Genomic DNA, 22177 nt, shown 5'->3' with positions numbered 1-22177 from the left:
GTGAACTACTACATTGAACAAAAGAATTAATTTTTTTTATGAAGTAAGATACATGGAGAGATTAGGAGTGTCTTGTCGCAAGACCGTGTCCTAATATATCTAAAAATAAAAAAATAAAAAAAGAAAATTTGCTATCCGGTAATGGTTCTATATCCTGGTGCGTCAAAGTGGAACATCCAAGACATGGTAGATATGCTGAGATTTGAAGGCCGAGAAAGGATCCAAAATGTTTTTGACATCATCCATCAACAATTGGAGTTTACACGAGCAGTTATGGTGACCCTGCAAAATTAATAACAGTAAGATTATCACCTTCAATAAAAATATGGGTGATGTTATGCTCCCTAGCCAGGAGGAGACCACTACGAAGGGCAACGGCTTCAAAAAGAAAAGCTGGGCAAGAGCCTAAATTGTAAGTTCGACTAGCAATATGATTCCCTTCAGCAAGAAATAAGTGTCGTTGAGATTCAGAATGCGTACTACATACAAAACGGACAACAAGAAGGGACATTAATATTTCTAGAAACTAAGGTTTGTCGAGTAGGGAGACTCTTCAAAAAGAGTTGCCATAAAAAGATTTTAATTTTGGGTGGAATTTCAAGATTCCATATTTGCTGTTGTTACTTCATTGAGTTATTTTAAAGTTGATTTGTGTTATTATAATGTTATTTATGTTAGACAATCTTATAAATAATCCTTTGGTAATGTGTATATGTTTTTCTGATTAGTTTGGTAAATGTAATATTTCCTCCTAAACTATAATCATGTGGTTTTAAATTAGTAATGTGTCGAATGTAATTAGTAGATATACACATTCAAAAAAAAAAAAAAAAAAAAATGTAGTGTAAGGAGGGTATAATTTTGCGTCAATCTAGTAATGAAATTGAACCTATGTAGATAGGTTTAGAGTTAAAAGATATCAAAAAATTCCAGAACACTTAATTTTGTAACTTAGATGGATGAAGTAAATCACAGTCTCTTTTTTTTTTTCAATGAAACTCCAACCAGCGAAAAAGGGTATTTTTTTCCACTTTCTCTTGCCTCAATTACCATCCATTGTAATTTATGTTAGCAAAAAATTAGAAGTTATATATTTTGGCAAAATTAATTTGTTTGATAGAAATTATGCAATGAGAAAGTTTGATCTTTTACTTTATTGTGAATAGAAAATTAGAAATGCTTTTACTAAGCTATTATAAAATGTGATGATGTGAAATGAAATCTGAGCATAGTGTTGGAAGGCAGAGAAATTAAAGGTAAATATCAGCAAATGTGTAATAGTTTTTTTTTTTTTTTTTTTTGTGTTTCACCCGGTTCACCCTTTGAGCTAATCCGGATTCGGGGATCAGTTTTGAGTGGTTAGGTTCCAGTCCCCTCCCAATGTGTAATAGTAATCGACTAATCACTATAGTTATTGCTACAAATTATTGCTATTGTGAAAATAAAAAAGGTTTTGAAATTAGCAAAAGAATGGGAAAATATACAAAAGGAACTTTCAAAGTAAACTATGAATTTATTTAGCCAAATGAAACTACAAGTATTAAAGTTTGATAAAGTGGTATTCACCTAAACTGCAAAGGGAATTTCATATAAACCGCTATAAAAACAGTTGGATAAAGCTCAAGGAAACCATTGAATTTGTCTTTCAGTCGGAGAAGAGACGATAAAGTGTTAGAACTATGGTCACATTCGGAAGCATTGAATTTGTCTTTCAGCCGGAAACAGTTGGATAAAGTGTGTTAGAATATGGTCACATTCGGAAGCATGCATTGTTGGACTGCTCTCCTTGACTTGGAGACGGTGAATCTGAGCCAGTACTGCAAGTCTTCTTCAATTTCAGCCGGATCTTTGATCTTTTTGTTGCTCGGTTTTCTGAACATACCTACCAAAACTAAGAAAAATGACGCACTCACATGCCCTGGGAACATCAGGTCATGCAGAGAATACAGTTCTTGCTGACCAGCATTCCATATAGTAATCTTTGTGTCTTCATCTTTGAAACACCTGATTTTCATCCCTTCCGATTTGATTGCTTGTTCAAACGGGTTCACCAAAGTTCAGACTTGGTCTACATAAGGTAGTTTGGTTGGTGAAAAATTGTAGGAGATTTAAGTTGCAAAGTGAACTTTTACCTGCAATACTAAATGCAATTAGCTTAACATATATTTTCCCCCATCTTCATTATGTCAGGTATACATAAGACTAAGCGACTAACCCATGATTTATTCATAAGAAAACCTCTTAAGAAATTAAAATCCTGCATATAAGAAAGAAGCCATGAAGGTATTTTGTAATGTCTATTTATAGTCTATTGAATTATGGATGGCTTTCTGAAAATGTATAGCCTTTTTTTTAAGCACCTGTAATTTATGGTTGTTTTATGTTAGTAATCTCTAAATTAATGGACAATTTATATATAATCATGAGTTCATGACTGTTACATTTATTTGTGACTATTACATTTATTTGTGCATGTAACCTTCAGAAATGGAACTAATTGCTCTTGTTTTAATATAAGTAGTGCAGATAAGAACAATGACTAAAAATATAAGTAGTGCAGATAAGAACAATGACTAAAAATAAAAGAAGAGCAAAATTAAGGTGACTTTAGTTTAGGAGTTTACCTGCGTATCCTTGCCCACAGACGAAGACTTGACAGTTCTTTGGTATAATCATCGCCTCATCGGCATGTCCTTAAAAAAATCCATATCAGGTTCAGACTTTGCATTCTGACCCAGTTTCGGATATATCCCTTCAGCCATTCCTGCCTTATGCAACAGTGTATCCTCAAGATCAATCTCCTAAATCCAAGGATTCACCTGTAAAGCCTCCACAATCGCCTGTAAAACCAACTCTCCCTTAACTCCCCTACAATTCTTCATTGACAGATACTTCAACGAAGCATTTTTTTTTTCCTCTCTTAAAAATTCGGACAATGTCACCTGGTCTCAGCCCTTGATCATCAACTATGCCGAGCCTACTCAGGATCTGATTGCTCGTGATCATCTGCCGACAAGCAGTTCTGAGGCAAGCCTAAATTAGTACTACTAAACAATTCAGAAATCAAGCTGGGATTGTGTTTACTTTCACATGGGTGGAGTGAAGCCTCAAAATTTCAAAATTAAGCATTTACCAATACACAAGTAGTGAACCTCAGGCTTTCAGCTAGATTGTATTCCTGCTTTAATTTCTTATGATTTTTGTCAATCTCATATGCAATACCTGAATTTTTCAAAGCCTTCTTGTGGAAACACTAATTACCCAAAACATGTGAAGCACAATATAAGTTCCAATTAATCTTGAAAAGCTGAAAGTGAGCTTTTAAAAATTTCAGACAGAGAGTGATCGAATAAGATGCTCAAGTATGATATAGTAACTATGCCTTTACACAGAACAACCAAATTGATATACCAATTACCATTAACCAAATTGTATAACATGTGGTCCTTTATACACTCATGCTTAACTGAACTTCAGAGATTTATCAACATTGAAATTAAACACCTATAAGATATATATTATATCAGAATGATCTCGCATACTTAGGCACTTACAACGAACTGAGATGTTAATCACTCCGACATCCGCAAACCACTCCAAAAATAAGACAGAATGCTGCTGAGGGATGGATAAAAAGATTAATGGGGTAGAGATGTAAAGTTTTTTCCTGGACTCTCCAAAATAGAGAGGATTAAAAAGATTAGCTTAATAATCACGGGCAAACCTCAATGATTTTGTCTAACTCAATGTTCAAGAATCGCTAACTCCATCCCTAAGAGATACAGAACAAAAGAACAAACCTTAAGAGCTAACATAGGGCAATTAAATTTAGCATAGAACTAAAAAAACAAGAATAAAATAATGCAGAGATCTTAAATACTAATAAAAAAAAAAAAAAAACCCGTACCTAAATATGATACTCGTAATATGTTCATGCTTTCTTTTCCCAGACATAGAAATCAAGCAAAGGCTCCCTGATGAAATATGACCCATATTAGAGCTGGTTAAGCATAATACAGCATTTACACAAGTAACATCTTCCTCAAACATACCTCATGATAACTTCATCTTCAGTGTCAGACATAGGTTTGAAAAACTTGTCAACCATTTCGACCTTAGGAGACTGATTCCTTACTGATGCCCTGTATCGTGAAATCAGCGGCCATTTCTTAAGAGTTAACAACCTAAAGAGCATAAGAACTAACATCAGGTAATGTTGATAGCAAATTTTCCTTGTCATTTTTTTAGAAATGATGAGTAAAGGTGAGTGTAGAAAGTTACGGCAGAAATTGATGGCACACCAGAATGCCTTGGTGATCTGTGAGATATATCCATCCTAAGAATTTTTGTGGGCACTTTGGAAATCAGAGTATAGAAGGAGTATGCTCAACAGTCAACATGGAGTTCAACCCACCAAGCTGCATAAAGAATAGACAAATATGAGAAGCCACCCACACTTGCGAGAAAATAAAAAGATAAAATATATTTCGGCAGCTTCCAAGAGCATTTCTTCTCGAGACATTCGTTTCTCATCGCCTTCTTTTTCCTTTTTACAGGCTAATAATTTATGTTTTATATGTTAATGATTTCATTCGAATGATAAGTGGATCTTAAAGAATGATCAAATGAAATTAGGAAGGAAAAACGACAAATATATATATTAGTGATTAACTTACGGATTGCTTTGTCATATGTACTATGCCCAACACCAACAGCAATAACAGGCATACCTTGATTAACACAAAAAACACCTTAAGTTGAAACAATTGTAATTCTGAATTGAGCAGTACTGGAAGCCAAATGCACCCAGAGGAAATAGATGAAGGTAGTGTTACCTCTTTTGAGTAAACTGAAAGACCTACAATCTGAGAGTCATGCACTTTTTGATAAAGCACAGCAGGAACAATAGTTTTCTGGAGAAATGAAATCACTGGATTAGAATGTTATATCTTAAATTCAGGCTCCTTATGATAATCCACCCACCTAAAGACTCAAACTTCCTAGAAGACGCTAGTGATAACTGATAAAGTGATAATATACATCATGACCTGTGAATTGTATGAAATGTCTCCGGACTGTAACTAAAGTAGCGATCATTAGTTGCACTTACTGTTAGTATATTGTCAATATCATTTTGCACCCTCCAATTTAAGCTGTCAATCACCTGCAGAAACTCACTAATGTCAGATAAAACTTCAATTTGTGTAGTCTAAAGAAATCAAGAATGTATGGCAGAGGTTCAACTGAAATCAATCTTGATTACCATTTTGTGTGCCTTCTCGACATTCCAGTCCCTAGCTGGCTAGCTCTGAGAAACCTCACATATGTATCAGTAGGGTACCCATGATGCATATTCTGAAATACAACATGGAAAATAGGGCCGTTAATTTATAATCAATGCTAGTCTAAAAATTCCCGAAGATATAAACTTCAACACTCTTCATAAAACAAGAAGTAAGCTTAACCAGTGCAAAAAAAAATTAATACAGAACTACGTGCTAGATCAAGTATAAATCCAGAACACCAACTCATACTAAATGCAAACCAATAAACAAATCAAAGATGCATCATAACTCAAGTCATCTCATTATTAACAAGCCAAGAATCATCGAAAATTGCAGCAGCAAACTCGATAAAAACATCACCACAACCATCTACAGAAGCAAAAAAAGACTTGGAATTTTCTATCACATCTAACTTTTTTGGCAGAAAATTCCATCAAAATGTGAAATAGCAGCCTCACAAACGGATCTAGTGGTGTACATGGAGAATTGGCCATAAATGATTCTTTAATCAACCATATAATGATAATAGTTAACCAGATCAAATCTTTTGGATCAAAGAGACATCATTTCACAGTGTCGGTGCTCCAACATAATTCAATAACAAAGACAAGATTCTAACTCAAATTAGCTAATATTCCACTCAATTAGCAAATTGGAAAGATCAGAATTAGTCAAAATTAGTGACTTATTGACCAAACTGAATCAGACCATTAAACCAAACAATCATTAAAATTAACATTAAATCACAAAATCAGAAGATAATAAACCCAAATCAGTAACCCATCAAATTTATCTAAGATGAAAATCAGATCAAAATAACCCCAATTACACTCAAAAATAAAAAGTAAAATCCGAGATTAATTATAAAAAAAAAAAAAAAAAAAAAAAAAAAAAAATTTCCAATCCCAAAAAAGGCCTGACCTCATAAGCTGCTTCAATGGTGAAGGAAGCTCAGAAGTCGCATCAATGGAAAATTCAGAGTGCTTGTATAAATGGAGGAGAAAGAAAGAAGTGCATCATAATGTGATCTCAGTCGAAAAATCAAAATGAAAGAGGATGAATTTGAAGGAGCATGGACTGAAATAGAGGAGAAATACTTACCGAAAGCATCGCATCTCCCATTGATGCTTGTAGTAATCCAACACTGATACATGCCTCAACCTACAACAACCCATAATTCCAAATCAATGCATCTCACATTTGAAAGAGCACGAATAATCGAACACTGATTCGCTAAATTCGCACAATTGGGTACAACACTATAAAGGATAAAGGATTTTGGAATGGGCCTTTGCCATGTAAGTCTCCTTACATGTCTCTGAATTATATGAAGAGTACAAGCAGTTCTGAGGCAAGAAAAATTCCAGCTCAAAATCGACAACCTAGATAAAATTAAGCTAAAACATTAAGACCCAGATCACCAAGACAAAATTCTAAGTCAAAAATGACAACCTAGAAAAATCAACAATATAATTGACCGAAAATCCAGTTGCAAACTTTGCAACAAGGTCAAAGATCGGTGACAATGGTCCAAAAGACAAAAGTAAAGGTGTATTATCTCTGAACACTCTAACTCCCACAGTTCAATGTAATAAATAAAATGAGCAACGAAATCAATAATTGAGTAGTAATAAACTGAAATTTGAGTAAATTCCTAAATTACTTGTTCATGCTCCTTTCCAGTAATACCAACCAAATAAACCATTTTTAAAACGAAATAGATCTCATAAAATCAAATTAAACTCATGAACTAAATAAAATCAGATACTTACCCTAAGAAAGAGCTCTAATTGATGGAAAATGAAGAAAATCCAAATAAATATATGTCAGGAAATGAGAGAAAAAGAGGAGAAATGTGACAATTAGTACCTGCATATTATACAGATTATATTTGACCACTATCATTTTCCCTTACATCAACCCGTAACTTCAATTGTATCCGCAGACATGCATGAACCACCATATCCAATCGAGGACCGATCGAAAGCCGTCCGCTTTACTTTCTACACATCATCCCAATCCAATTAATCCTAAGAGTATGTACCCGATCAAGTTTTATATAACTCATTATCTAAATCAAATTCAAACAAACAACATCAACTAACATGCAAGCAAAGCAAAAAAAACATAAATGATCAACAAAAATCAAAAATAAATTGAAGCAAAAATCGGCATATACCTCCTCCAAATTAAATCAGACCTTATATATAGAATTAAATCCCACCCAAAAAAAATCAAGGAACATTGTCTCACCTCCTCTCTCGTTCCCTTTCAGTTTAATTTCCTTCAAAAAATAAATAAAAAATAAAAATAAAAATAAAAGAAGCAGCAAATAATGAAAGGAATGGCAGATTCGCAAATACAATGAAAGAGTAAGGTAATGGCGCCAAATCACTATTCACGGTAACAGTAACACTTATTCACCCTTTTTGAGTTGATGATGAACATATTAAAAAAAAAAAAAAAAAAAAAAAAAAGAGCTTCCCATTGTTGAATCACAAATCAAATGAGTGAAATATCTATCAAGAGATTGTCGCTTGTTACTACCTTATTATCTGTCCTGCACATAGCCACCAGAAGTGGACAAACTTTGAGTATCAAAGATGTGTATCTGGATGAACTATAGCAATTTCAAACTATTTCAAAAGACACAGAGAAATCTGAAACAGCCAGTACTCAAAACTTACCATCTCAACTTTGTAGCAAGGTATAGCAGTCAGAACATACATCAATGTTTTAAAGGAGAAAATGTCTCACTGAAATTCCTTTGTGAGACTTTGGAGGGAGGGAAATACAAGGCTGAAATGTGATTACAAATACATGAATATTATTCCTCTAGGTGATTATGCTTTTGCAAAATATTTCAAGTTTTTAAGGTAACTCGGATTCAATGGTAGTTTAATCCTCAGAACAAGTTGAAAATCATACATCCAGCGTAAACTGCATACTTTAATTCCAACCCACAAAAAGCTCCATGACTCTCATTGGAGAAAGCGAAGGACTGACACCATTTTTGCCCACTATTAACCTTCTGGATGCGAGCTAAATATAGCTGAAAATCTTAAAAGCTACCACAAAAGATAAAACTGCCAATCAAGAACACCATTCCCTGGCATTTTGGAACAAGCGCAGCCATGGGCTCGGCCCCCTATCGTTGACATCCCAATGCTTTGGGTACCAGGGATATTGCCACATTAAGAAGCAGCGCTCAGGGTGAGGCATCATAGCAAGATGCCTTCCATCAGGAGAGCAAATAGCCGCAATCCCAAGAGGTGAGCCATTGAGGTTAAATGGGTAGGTCTCTGTTGGTTTCCCGTTGTCATCACAGTACCTCAAGGGGGCTAAATCAGAACCCAGAACACTGTTGAGAACATCAGCATTTGGGAAATAAGCCCTTCCCTCACCATGAGCCGCCCATACACCTAGTGTACTTCCTGTCATCCCTTTGAACATTATAGCAGGAGATTCTCCAATTGTCACGCTTGTAAAACGACATTCAAATCGCCCTGATTCATTGTGGATGAACCTAGGCTGTGCAGTGTCACCGCCATTCCCGTGTACACCACCAACATCGGGGCCTGGTATCCAGCCAAGTAAAGCCATGAGCTGGCACCCATTACAAACCCCAAGACTGAAAGTGTCAGGTCGATGATAGAATTCTTGAAATTGATCTAAAAGAGGTTGGTTGAATCTAATTGAAGCTGACCAACCCTTTGCTGAATCAAGAACATCAGCATAACTAAAGCCTCCAACAAATGCAATTCCACGAAACTCTTTCAAAGAGATAGCTCCACTGAGCAGGTCTGACATAGCAACATCCCATGGCTCAAAACCAGCAGCATAGAATGCTGCAGACATTTCTCTATCACCATTGCTACCTTCCTCACGGAGGATGGCCACCTTTGGTTTCGAGGTTGCAAGCATGTATTTATCATCTGTACAGGCAGGAGTAAAGGACAATGACCAAGAAGGTTCTTGTCTGTGCTTCAAACCTTCTTTCTCCAAATCTACACAAGAGGCCAACCTCTGGAATTTCTCTAGGTTAAAACTTGTTTCCTCCCATATGTCCCTCAGGTGAGTCATATCTTCATTCAAATGAGCAACACCGTCAACCTTCAAATCAATAGTCCTCCCCGCAGTGACTTGTCCAATGATCTCCGACGAAATGCCAGCAGTATTCAGTTTCTCCATTACCGATTTCAATGCATTTTTGTCAACTTCAAGAACTAAACCTAGCTCCTCAGCAAAAAGAGTTTCAAATAGGCTATGACCTCCAGATGTTAGTTCTAAGGAAAGCCCATAGTTGCCTGCAAAAGCCATCTCCAAGATACTGACAAGTAACCCACCGTCACTAATATCATGACCAGCAGAAATGAGATCATCTTCAATTAGCTCTTGAACTGCATTGAATGCTCTCTTGAAGTAGGAGACATCATCAAGATCAGGAGACACACTACCAATTTGATCAAATGCCTACAAGAAAACAGAAGCCAAAGCAAGAGAATCAGGAATATAAACAAAAGGATCAAACTATTCTTTGTGGCCACAATCAGAGACGCAATCAGCTTTTTTAAGACGTGAAACACCCGTCACTGTCACACAACAATGTTCACATAACAAGAAAAATGCCTAAACGTTATGGCACACTTCAACTAATTTACTACACAACATTTCTCTAGCACCTTAATAACATATCCAAGGTAAAATTAAAAGCAAAACAAGGTATCCTCACAAGGATTCAATCAATAATTCCTAACATTTTTAGGATACAGCACTATAGACTTCACCTGCTAGTCCAGTAAATATTAGCAGCTTCATGCATGGCAAATAAATGAGGTACTGGATAACAAACATACATCCTTATATCTTTATAATATGAAATCTGCTGAAATAAGCCAAAAGACAAAAGAAAAAGTGACTAAAGTTTTATACAAGAGTATCAGTGGTATATAACTAAATGTTTAACCAAGAATAGAGATAGGGAAAACATATGCCATGAGCTAAAAACTACCATAGTAGGAAAGCACGGAGAAAAATTTCCAATAGAGTCCCGAAAAGAAAGAAAGAAACCTGAGCAAGTGCAGAACCCCCTAGGCGTCGCTTTCCCTTGGCTAAATCAACATGAATCAAAACTCCATCTCTGAGCTTTAAATCTGGAGTGACTGTTTTTGTTATATCAGGAGTAGTAACATAAGCACTGATTACGAGGTTTCCCGGAGCTTTGACAACCTCACCACCAGCATTTGCAGCCATGGAAAGACTGTCCTTTCCCCCATCTATAGCAATGCCCAGTTCAATCATGGCTTCGGAAAGGGCTGTGGCAGCATCATACATGTCTGCACCTTCCCCTTCAAGCTTGGCAGCATACATCCAGTTGCCACTGGCTTTAACATCAGAAAGAGAGGTAATTTTTGCCCAGATGAGATTTGTGAGTGCTTCACCAACAGCTAACCTGGCCATTGCTTTAGGATCCAACAAACCCTTAATAGGCTGCTCGCCAATAGCACATGCACCCCCAGTGAAGTTGGTGTAGCTCTGAGCAATAACTGCAACATCAGCTAGAGTAATTTGCAAGGGGCCCACAGTCTGCTGCTGTGCCACAAGGCCAGTGACACACCTATCCACCTTAGTGGTAAGGAAGCGTTTTGAGCACACAGATGGGAGCATTAACACCCTTTTTAGGGAATCCATCACCGTTGTTCCTGGAGCTATATCAAGTGGCTCTTGAGGATGAGTCATACGCTGGAACTCGAAGGTTTTCTGGGGCATGTCACCAAGAACTTTTTCAAGCTCGAGATCAACAGCGGGAGAAGGAGGAGGCACTCCATCACGACGGGATTTCTCAACAGCAGCACTGTCTACCAAAACAACACGCCCTTCACCATTTATTGTTCCAATTATGGCCATTGATAACCTCTCTCTATCACAAATTGATTGTAACATGCTACGACTCTCAGCCTTCACCAGTATGGCATCTTGCTCCTGGTACTCTGCCCCCCATATCTCTAATATTGACATTGTGTGATCACCAACTACTATAGCCCTGATATCAATCTGAGCACCCTTTGGATATATTATCTCCTTGACAACGTTGCAATTACCACCAGCACCTTGATCGTGGATGCTAATAATAGGGTTTTTGTCACCCATTTCAATACAAGCACGTACAACACGATACAATTTTTGTGACATCTCAGCATCTCCCCGTTGTACAGCATTAAAGTCAAGTTCAGCATCATTCTGGCCACTCACCATACTAGAAGCAGCACCTCCTCCCATTCCAATGCGATATGCAGGGCCGCCAATCTTTACAACTAACATGCCAATTTCAGGCTCTCCCTTTGTTATATGGGTGTGATCAATCTGCCCAATTCCAGCACTAAACATAATTGGCTTCAACCATTCTCGTCTCTCACCATTTGGAAGCCTCATTCCAAAGGTCCTAGTATAACCCTGAATCAAGGGCTCCCCAAATTTGTTCCCATAATCCGAAGCACCGTTGCTTGCATCAATAAGAATCCGCAAAGGAGAAGCCAGATTTGATGGATAGGTAAAAGATACATCTTCCCAGGGAGCATAAGATTCTTCCATATTCAAGTTTCCAACACAATAACCAGCTGTAGCAGCAACAACAAATGACCCTCGTCCAGTTGCATGTGTGTCCCTAATCCTGCCACCAGCACCTGTTTCAGCACCAGGGTAAGGTGCCACAGCACATGGGAAATTGTGGGTTTCAGCAGTAAAAAGAATGTCAAGATCACGCATCTGCACATCTAATGGACAGGTTAAACCGGGAAGAAGAGGGTGCAACTGATTCACCAAAAACCCTCTTATTGCACTAGAATTATCCTTGAACCCAATCACTGAATTGTTAGGATTTGCCTTTAGCGTACTCTTGACAATTTGCATAAGAGTTTTTTCAACAGGTTTCCCATCAATGACTAATTTACCAGTAAAAAACCAATGCCTACTGTGCTCACTATTAGATTGTGCAATATCAAACAATTCAACATTAGTTGGGTTTCGCTTAATATCTTCCTTGAAAAGCCAAGTATAGTATTGAAGATCTTGTTCATCAAATGCCAAACCCATTTTTGCATTAATATCTTCAAGGGCCTTCCTACCCTGCTCCATCACTGGAACAAACAGAACTTCCTCTGGAACCAAACTCGTCTTGAAGCTTGTAAGTTTTTCAGTATACACACATTCAGTCATTCGATCATGAACTATGGCAGCAAAGTCATTTATCTGTTGCTCCTGCAATGGATTCTTAGAAAACAAAAGATACCTCCTGGAACGTTCCAGACGATTTACTTCAGTGAGACCACATGATCGACAAATAGATACAGCATTAGTGGACCATGCTGTTGTAAAGGATAATCTAGGTCCCACCTCAACAACTACAACAGTACAACCTTCCATTACCTCCTTATCAAGAAAGCTCTCGGTCCCTAAATTTTCAGGTTCATAAGTCTCACCCAAAAGCCACCGAAGTGCCAAAAGTTTTTCACCAGAAAGCTCGGTATCCACCCCAATGTTGAAACACTGTTCTGTTTTCAAACCAACAATCTCATTTGATATCTTCGTCTGAACTGTCCTCAGTAGCTCATCAGCTGCACTATCCTGAATCAACGGAACACGGAAGAAATGTATAACCTTGTCTACTGACAGCTGTACTTCATCACCTAATGTGACACTCACATCTCCTGAAACAATAGCCTTCACCTTCCCCAATCCTGAACTTCTCAACCCAACAATACGAGTGTGCAAACTTGGCAATCGACCTAGCCCGACACCCAAATGGCTACGAGTACTAATCGAGTTTCGAGACAGAAATAATTTACGTTGTACACAACCCTGTATATAATAAACCAGACATGACTAAAATTACACAACAAAACACCCCAGAATAACTCGGACATGGGTACGACACTTAAACAATTCAATTCGAGCCAAAATCATGCAAATTTTCCAATAAACGGCCTTGTATAATACTTCTAGCCAAGTATATTAAACATAATCAATGAAAAATAAATAAAATTCAATACCTTCAATTCTGAGTTGAGTAATTTAGAACCGATAAAATCAGACCGAGCTGCCATTACTGTGAAAAAATAAAACGAAAACTCTATTAAATTCTTCAAGCTTAAGAACATGAACAGAAAAATTCTAACAAAGAAATTGCACAGTATAATCCATCATACATTAGTAATTACAATTGAATTGACGATTAACACTAGAAGGTGGTTCAATGGAAGAAAGAAAGCTCGGAAGGTGGTTGAATGGAGAAGTGAGAGTTGACAGCAATGGAGGAGAGAGAAAGGGGGGAGGGGTGCGGCGAGGCAGAGTGAACGTGAGAAGCTCCAAAGTCCAAATGTAGGCAGGATCAGAATTTTTTTTTTTTTCAATAGGAGGGCCAAATTTAGCAATTTTAGTTTGTCTTTGTATCTCGTATACAATTGTAATGTTGAAATATGAAAAAATTGTTATAAAATACACGAAAAAGAACAAAAGAAAGATGCAGAGAGTAATCTTCATTGTCATGTCTCTTATTCATTAAGTCATGTCCATACACACACACACACACACACACACACATATATATATATATATATATATATATACATGTGAGTAGGGGTGTCAATTCGGATGATCGGATTGGGTTTGATATGGTCGGGTCAGGTAAATTTTTAAAGTTAAGTCATACTAGATTGTTATGCCCACGCGAGTCCAAATCTGAATCGGATATTTTTCGGATTGGGTCGGGTCGGGTCGGGTGTGTTTTTGACACCTCTACATGTGAGTAGTAAGTAGTAACATCTCAAATAAAGTGTAAAGTCATCATTACGTGAAGGATTAAAGAAGTAAAGACAAAAGGGGGGTTACAAAGGAAGTAAAGGCTTAAAGGGGTTACAAGGAAACTAATACAACTAGGGAGTTACAAAGACATAATGGACATACATAACTCTATTTCATAACACTCCTCCTTGGATGTCCATTATTGAAGATCGTACCTCGTTAAAACCTTACTAGGAAAAACCCTGTGGGACAAAACCCTAGTGAAAGAAAAAGAACGTAATACGCCTTGACATGCTGCCTCGTTAAAAACCTTACCAAGAAAACCCTATGTGAGACAAAACCATGGTTAAGGGAAAAAGAGTGCAGCGCGTATTTTCTCCCCCTGATGAATGCATAACTTGAGATCTTCCAATGTAATGAATCCAATGCCTTAGTAATTTCACACTTGTAGCTAAATAACATTCTTTGATAATTGATCCTCCATGATATAATCGGACTTGAATCATCTAATCTTCACTGTGAGGCATCTTCATTGCTCCACACTTGTGAGAACAACATTTATGTTGCGTTTACCGCTATCTTATATGACATTTTTGTTTCAAGTTGCCTTACCATCAAAATTATACCTACTTCTGGAGGTCGTAAAAGTAGCTATTGATAATCAAATATATAATAATTTATGGCAACTCGTGATATCTTGATAACATTATCTAAGCTTATATGAATTATTAATAACATAAGTAATTACTATATACTTTACTCATGGTTCTTCTGGACCATAAAAAAGATTATTCTTATTGTTATATATCTCATTATTATTCTTGTTTAAACATTTTGCATTTTATACGAGAGTTCTCCAATGTGTACAAAATCGATTAACTCTCACATGGTTAAATTTCAAGTTGATATCTCAATAACTTAGTCACCAATACTCTTCATGAGTTTGATAACAATATTAACATTGTCATTTTTCAAAATATAGAATTTGAAGGGCAAGATATTTGAGTATGTTGTATGTAAGTTCTTCGGGAACTTTTCATGCATGATTCATAACATGCTATTGGATCGTCATCATATAAACTTTCATCACAATTATAAGCCAATCGAAGTATAAGTTTCTTCTTGCATGTAAGCCTTCATCATAATTTTCGTTGGATCGAAGTATAAACTCGTCATACCACAAACATTCACATATAACACAATTGTTATATAGAACTAATGCATGCAATATGAAATGTAGAATTCATGATAAAATATAAAACAAACTATATATGTGATGAATAATGCATCAAACTACATCCTACACATAAAATGAAAAATGCATAAATCTAAAACTCGAACATGCACATAAATTCTACATTTCAGAATATAGAATTTGAAGGGCTAGATATTTGAGTATGTGATGAATAACAATATTAACATTGTCATTTTTCAGAATATAGAATTTGAAGGGCTAGATATTTGAGTATGTTGTATGTAAGTTCTTCGAGAACTTTTCATGCATGATTCATAACATGCTATTGGATCGTCATCATATAAACTTTCATCACAATTATAAGCCAATCGAAGTATAAGTTTCTTCTTGCATGTAAGCCTTCATCATAATTTTCGTTGGATCGAATTATAAACTCGTCATACCACAAACATTCACATATAACACAATTGTTGTATAGAACTAATGCATGCAATTGAAATGTAGAATTCATGATAAAATATAAAACAAACTATATATGTGATGAATAATGCATCAAACTACATCCTACACATACAATGAAAAATGCATAAATCTAAAACTCGAACATGCACATAAATTAAATTAAAGACTCAAAAAATTCAAACACTGTACAGTGTGGATTTCAAAAATCCATTTTTTAATTGGACTACTAGTCCATGATAAACTTTTGATCATTAGCATTCATATTTCGTTGGACTTCTTATCCATGATAAGCTTTTGATTATTATCTTAGTTTCATGTCGACATCAAAATGGACATATATTTCTGACCCCTTATTCACAAGTCCATTCCTTCTGCATATGCATATTATTTATCGGTTCCATCATATACCAGTATCGTGTAATTCCTCAAGATACAATTTTAATTTGCATGCTATTTTGACAATGATATCTGAATACATTTCTCATTGGTACCATTATAATTTTTCTTACATAATAGGTCATCTAGTATTATAATTCAGATATCTGTACCACCTATCAAGGGTATTTCTCAGCTATTAATATATTATAATTGTACTTTAAAAGTATCAACTGCACTATCTTGCCATATATTACATATTTATATTGGAACCGATCATACAATCTACACTTTAGGTGTAGTGATTTAAAGAAAACTTGGCAAGATCTATCTTAATGTATGCACATAATATCGTTATCACTATATATAATAAGTTGGCATGTAACTTTACAAAGTATCATTAGAGGGATCAACTGATTATAATTTTATAATTTTACCAACTTACTTCAATTCTTCTCCCTAAGTTGGTAAAATATCTCAAATATTGGGGCAATTCTTCACCAACTTAAAATATAATTTCGTGTGCAACAAATTTCATCTCGTAGGATAACCATATATATTCAACAAATTTTGATCTCTTCTGGAGAATAATGAAATTTTGTTCTCTTCTAGAAATCAATATTGATATATAGGGAGATTATGAATTGTGCAGTTGTCTATTTTCTTATTGTCTTTCTTATGTGCTGACATACAATAGGCCCAATCAAGAGAATTGTTATAGAAACATAAACTTTCTTGTAATTCCACTAGGTGGTGATATTTGGGATCACTAGAAACATTCATAGTATGATAGTAGTCACTTAAAACTTCCACATATAACTTGTACTTGGAGAGCGTCTAGTCACCTAATATTTGTAAACATATAAATTATTCTAGTGAACTTCTGGTCACCAATTATATTATCTCTTGAACTTTTCTTTTAACACAAACTATTTAAAATCACAATCCAAATATAGCTCAATCTCAATGGTATGTTATGTCTTGCCATTCAATTTATTTCATATATTCAACATGAGAGAGAGTGAGCACATTATTTCTTTCATATCAAATTAAGCTTCAAATTTCCATAACGAGAATTTATTAAACCCCGGATGGCCTAATTTTTAATAATCACATCCAATCACTTTTCGTTTAGTATTTAAATTATGGTCAGTTTTATAATACTGGTGATCACCTTATTAGAGATACTTTATGCATGGCCATGAGTAAGATGTGATATAAGTACACCAATGTGTTTCTTTCTACAATTGGCAAGATAATTAACTAATGCTCAATTGATTGTAATCTTGATACATGCTAATTTTGTTGGACAACATTTTATACTCTTTTGGAGTATTTTATATAATCTTAACATATTTCAATGTACTAGAAATGATCTCTTCAGGAGATCATCAAACTGTATCACTTTCTCAAATTTGTCATTGTCAATTATTGCTCATTTCCTCTTCCAAAGATCCTTATCATTGTAACCCTTTGGATTACCACACTTCAAGTGTGCTAGTTTCAATAGCAACTGATCTTATCCTTCTAGGACATCAACTTAATATGTACATTTATAGCTAGTATATAGGTAATGACATTTATTCATATCGATCTTCAGGATGGTATCATTCTAAAGTTATGCATTCATCAGGGGGAGAATATTAGTAGTACATTACTTGTTTGCAATTAGGAAAGGAGTTTGCAATTAGTATATTTTTTTTTTCGACAATAGCCAATTAGTATATTAGTAGTACATTACTTGTTGTCAAATTCATCTGCAAACAAGTGCTAGCTAGCATGAATTGAGGTCAAACAAGCCCATAAAAATATGACATCATGTATGTATAAATAATCTCAATCATAAAAGTGAAAGTACTTATAAGAGCTTCAAAGGATTACAAGTAGATCATTCTTCGTATAGATTAAGCCACGAACATTAATCATAAACTCACCATAGTATTGAATGATGTCTCATATCAAATATTAGGGTTGATTTTAACAATACCAAGAAGGATCAAGTAATTAACTAAATTTGTAACCTGAAAATATACTCGATAACATATACACAAGCTACTTCAAGCAAAATAAGAAACTAAGATCATATATATAGTTTAAACAATCTATGCATGTATTACTAAATATTGACTTCTAATCAATAGATGTAACAATTGTATAGAGTATATGGACTTATAAGAATATGACAAAATAAATTAGTCTCAACCGATCAACCAAAAATAGAATATAGCTTAGACGAATGTTAGTGCAAATATTATCCCCTTGCACCCAATTCAATATATCTTAGAATTCTACCAACAAACAACTCTTTACGCCAACCATTATCATCATCCAAAACAAAAGTAAGCCACTTGGATTTTATATATTATATTTTATTATTGAATTCATGAGAAACAAAATGATAATGTAAAAACCATTGACTAAAACAATTCGATCAATCAAATTTAACCAAATCAATAACAAGCCCATGAACAATAATATGTGAGTAAACCATATCATATCAATCATATAATAATTGACATACACCTTAGGCATGCCAAAGGAAAAAAAAAAAAAAAAAAATCATAGTGCCGCATAACCCAATAATTCAACCAAATCTAGTTCAAGGTATACAAATACATGATTAATAATAATGTTGACTTAACATGGTGAATTAGATAAAACAATATGGAGTATAAAAATCATTGTCAGTCATAAAAATTCAACGTGTAATTATCTACCTACATCAATTTAATGAATTACTATTAAGAAATATACAAATTATATGCGTACCTTTCAAATATTTCAAATATTTCAAATATAATTTTTAATCGGACGTGTAGAGTGATCATATTGTGATTAACGCTATATGAGCATTTCCTTGGTAATTAATTACACACTCGGTTAGGGCTTCATGGTGATGTATGCGAGTCTGATTAACTCATCATTTCTCTATTAGTAGTCGCTCTTCATTCTATCAATTGCTAAATCGGCTATGGCTGCTCAATTGGCTAGGGTATGGTGCTGCTAACGTTTTATAAAATACATGAAATTAAAGGAAGAATAAAAGAAAGATGTAGAAGTAATCTTCATTGTCATGTCTCTTATTCATTAGGTCATGCCCATACATATATAGATATACATGTGAGTAGTAAGTAGTAACTTCTCAAAGAAAGTGTAAAGTCATCATTATGTGAAGGATTAAAGAAGTAAAGACAAAAGGGGGGTTACAAAGGAAGTAAAGGCCTAAGGGGGTTACAAGGAAACTAATAAAACTAGAGAGTTTCAAAGACATAATGGACATACATAACCCTATTTCATAACAAAAATAATAAGATCAAGAATTATAAAAATAATAATGGCTTGTCTACAAAAATGTAGAAAGATATGAAAAGCGAATTTAATGCCTAAAGTTATGTTATAATCTTACGGAGTATTATACTCCGCTAAGCTTGGTCTAGTGATAAGGATTGTACCTTTCAACCTTGAGGTTAGGGATTCGATCCCCACTAGAGGCTTTGAACTAATTTTTTTTAAAAAAAGCGCGACTCTATTAAAAAAAAAACTTAACCTTACCTTTTCACCTTCTTCCCCGTAAAACTAAAAGACCACCATTTTCAAATTTAAACCCAAAAAATCATCCTAAATCTTTGATTTTGCCTTTTAATTTCCAAAATAAAATTAAATTCCCTTTAAAAATTCATCCAAAAACCTTTTAAAAATAGTCCTTTAAAATTTAAGGGCCCAATTTTTATAGCTAGAATAGAGCCATCGAATTGCCGGAGACGACCCTAATACATGCAACATACAGAATTGCATTATCTAATACATAACCCAAACCAAGGGAAGACCTTTCTAAAAAAGAAAAAAAGGGAGGGGGGGTGGGGGGGTGGGGAGGCCATGGCCCATGGACCACGCCAGCCCCCCTTGGTTTTGCCTTACGTGGGAGAAATGTTATTGACACGGTAGCAATGTCAATTATTTACCCGAGACTCAGTCTGACCCGATCATGGTCCGGGTTTTGGAAACAAAGTCGGCCCATTTTGGGATAAAACTTCGGTTATGCAATACTCCCTCTATTTCGTATTAATCGCAACACTTTTATATTTGAAAAGGACCCACTATTATTTTATAATTTATCTCTCCCACTAACCTCACTTTAACATATATTTTATTATTTATATTTCTTACCAACTCCACTTGCTTTTTTTTTTATTATTATTTCTTTCTCTTACTAACAATATTTTATATTCTAAAAAAAGGATAATGCTATATTAGGGTTGCATATGAGCATTTAATGTACTTTCTTTTTTAGTATTAAGTTGGGAATTTATCGACAATTCACGAGTAAATTGATGTAATAAATTTATTGTCAATTCTTTCCATTCTTAGCTTCTTATATGCCATATATCTTTTTTCATATAAAAAATCTTATTTTGGACCCCACCCTATAAATTTTCTTAAACTTAATTTGTGAACACCTAGTGTTGTGATTAATACGAAACAGATGGAGTAGTTAATATGACCATATGGGTACTAATTGAGCAAAGCATCTCAAGTAAATCGAACTCGACTCGGTCAAAGCTCAGTCAAAATTAAACTCGAATTGGCTCATGTTCACTTGAAACTCGATAAGTGTAGAAATTGTATTTTTACTTTCTTCTATCTTTTAAAATAAAAATTTGTAGAAATTGTCTATTTACTTTATTTTATCTTTCAAATTGTAAAAATTGTATATTTACTTTCTTCTACTCCCTCTGTTTTTAAATACTTGCTCTATTTCTAATTTTTGCACTATTCATTTGTCTAACTTTGACTAATTTTTGTGATTTATACATAAGAAAAAATAGTCTTGTGGGTACTTGTTGGTATCGTCACAATAAATAGATTATTAATTTTCAATTACTAGAATTTTTACTTTGATAATTAAAGATATTATTGATAAAAAAATTAGCATCGGCATACGTGCCCAAAAGAAATGGAACAAGTATTTAAAAACACAGAGAGTATCTTTTAAAAAAAATTATATAAAGAGAAGAAAATATAATCAACAAGTGTTTGAAATTCAAGAGATCAAAACCTTTAAACGAGCAGCTTGTAATCGACTCATCTCGACCTGAAACTTAACGAGCACAAGCCGAGTAACCCCTGCTCATGATTGACTCACTCGATTAGCACCCCTACATACATATATGTTATGCCTTGGTGCAATTGCTGGGTCAGTCCCTGTAAAATTAAAACAACAAAAAAAGACCAATCATGTATTTTTTTTTTTATAAAAATATAAAAATCAAAAGTTTTATTTTAACACCACAATAAAACCAAACAAATGGATTTCACCATCACTAAGTGCTTAACAAATTCCATTCAAAAATCCGTTAGTGGGACTCACAATATATATGTGTTAGCAAGCTATTGGTCCAAAAAAACAAAAAAAGATAATATTTTTCTCAATTTGCGTGTCGAAAAATATTCTGTTACAATCTTGGAGTCATTTTGGCCATTAAGAATCCAAACTGAGCTCGAATCAATAAAAAAAAATAAAATACTGTGAATGCCTTGTTTTGCATGTCATGAAATATCTCGGTTTATGTGATTATGTCTATTAAAAAAAAAAAAAAAAAAAAAAAAAGCTCAATTTATGTGTTGTTAATTTTAGGAGTGATAGAATTCAGATTAAAACATAACCTAACTAAAAAAAAAAAAATCGGTTCAAATTGCTTTGTAAAAATTTATATATGGATTGCGATTTGGGGTTTTTAAAAAACCGAAAATCAAATTACATAAGCCTAGCCCAATATATCCCCAGGCCCAGCTCTATAAATCTTAAAAAAATCATAATTCTCCTTTTCCCCTTTTAGTTCCTCTCTCATCTAACGTCTTTGCTCATTCACGACCTTTAGTGCTTGCTCCTTGCTGATGGTGTTGCCTTGCTAATCATTCAATTCTTAGGACCTACAGTTTAATTTCAGTTCAGTTCAGCTCCTAATTTCCTTCTCTCATAAAATATCCAGTTCAGCTCCAATTAGTTCAGTTCACTTCAGTTCAGCTCAGTTCAGTAGATATGAACAGGTAGTCTTTGATC

The 22177-nt window shown here is 34.7% G+C and overlaps 2 long non-coding RNA genes and 1 pseudogene across 3 annotated transcripts; all 3 read right to left on the bottom strand.

The window, feature by feature from the left end:
• Positions 1-1533: 1533 nt before the first annotated feature.
• On the bottom strand, positions 1534-4733 carry LOC145587542 (uncharacterized). The gene is made up of 6 exons (XR_014101296.1): positions 4677-4733; positions 4282-4418; positions 4053-4184; positions 3908-3974; positions 2625-3022; positions 1534-2132 (listed from the first exon to the last, which is right to left on the bottom strand). It is a non-coding gene; the product is annotated as an uncharacterized LOC145587542 (long non-coding RNA).
• A 105-nt stretch (positions 4734-4838) lies between these two features.
• LOC145587541 (uncharacterized) lies at positions 4839-7578 on the bottom strand. The gene is made up of 6 exons (XR_014101295.1): positions 7155-7578; positions 6387-6446; positions 6207-6268; positions 5264-5355; positions 5111-5164; positions 4839-4913 (listed from the first exon to the last, which is right to left on the bottom strand). It is a non-coding gene; the product is annotated as an uncharacterized LOC145587541 (long non-coding RNA).
• A 249-nt stretch (positions 7579-7827) lies between these two features.
• LOC145589466 (putative phosphoribosylformylglycinamidine synthase, chloroplastic/mitochondrial) lies at positions 7828-13705 on the bottom strand (annotated as a pseudogene). Its single transcript, XR_014101683.1, has 4 exons — positions 13490-13705; positions 13334-13389; positions 10356-13142; positions 7828-9758 (listed from the first exon to the last, which is right to left on the bottom strand). The product of XR_014101683.1 is annotated as a putative phosphoribosylformylglycinamidine synthase, chloroplastic/mitochondrial (transcript).
• Between the last annotated feature and the right edge of the window lie 8472 nt (positions 13706-22177).

Source organism: Chenopodium album, chromosome 17 (assembly GCF_948465745.1).
Source record: "Chenopodium album chromosome 17, dcCheAlbu1.1, whole genome shotgun sequence".
In the NCBI taxonomy this organism is placed as follows: domain Eukaryota; kingdom Viridiplantae; phylum Streptophyta; class Magnoliopsida; order Caryophyllales; family Amaranthaceae; genus Chenopodium; species Chenopodium album.
The sequence above is the reverse complement of the archived record's forward strand: the minus strand, read 5'-3'. Positions and strand labels throughout refer to the sequence as shown.